Source organism: Chinchilla lanigera, unplaced genomic scaffold (genome assembly GCF_000276665.1).
Source record: "Chinchilla lanigera isolate Chin_1 unplaced genomic scaffold, ChiLan1.0 scaffold00032, whole genome shotgun sequence".
Classification (NCBI taxonomy): domain Eukaryota; kingdom Metazoa; phylum Chordata; class Mammalia; order Rodentia; family Chinchillidae; genus Chinchilla; species Chinchilla lanigera.
In genome coordinates, this window is record NW_004955433.1 from 487,014 (window position 1) to 488,143 (window position 1,130).

A 1,130-nucleotide genomic window follows, 5' to 3' on the forward strand; every position below is an offset into this window, starting at 1 on the left:
CGGGGATGTTCCTGCTTTGCCACACCCAGCAAGAATCATTCAAACAGTCAGTTACTCATTGAAATCGACGCTGGGAATTCTTGTTCATTGTTCACCCAGTACAGGAAAGTTCCAGCCAAAATCTAGAGAAGGAAATGGATGGTACACAATGTTTGAGAATATTGAAAATACCCCACTATATACATTTAAAGAACTTTCACATTTGCATCGTTATTCCTTTAGCTTCATTTCTGTTAGTTTATCCACTCATAAAGAACTACCTAGAAATAGATCTTTGCCATGCTGTGTTTTAAGCCACAGTTAGGGCAGCTCTTTCAGATCCTATTCTTAGTACCTGTTCTCATAACAACAAGCTGGGACCTAAGTTTCAAAACAAAATCAATCTCTTTCTCCCTCTCTCTCTCTCTCTCCCTCCCTCCCCATATATAGGGTGAGGTCATGTGAAGCAGAGAGAAAGAATACCAAAAAGCAAAGTAAAACTACAACTAATTTGATTATGTGATTCTGAAATTATATAAATAAATCTGGAATTATATAAATAAATGAGAATGCAGGAGAATTTTCTCAGTGCTAAAGGGCTTAGGGCCCTGGTTCATATCCCAGCACCAACAGGGGTAAAATGTTTTATGTATATAATACATGTCTGTTACATTATTCATATTACATATTATACATATCTACTATTATATCATATATATATATATCACAAAACATACACCAAAAATCTATACATAAAAACAGCTGGATGACAATATTGTACAAGAAAATTTTAGTTTGCTTTTTTTCTCTTTTTTGGTGTTTTTGAGAGAAGGTCTCACTGTGCAGCTCAGGCTGGTCTTGAGCTCACCCTGTACCCCAAGTTGGCCTCGAATTTGCAGCAATCCTCCTGCCTCAGCCCTCTGAGTGCTAGGATTACAGGCAACAGCCACCATGCCTGGCAGTTTGCTCTTGATAGTAACATGAATATCTTCCTTTTTTGCTCAGTGTAATATGCTACATTTCATTTAATGGACACAGAAATATTTTATAAGCAAAAAACTGACTTTGTTTAAAGGTAAAAAATTGATATAATGGACATATGAAGAGACGCTGCAATATTCAGAGTCACATGCTCAACCAAAAGAGATCTA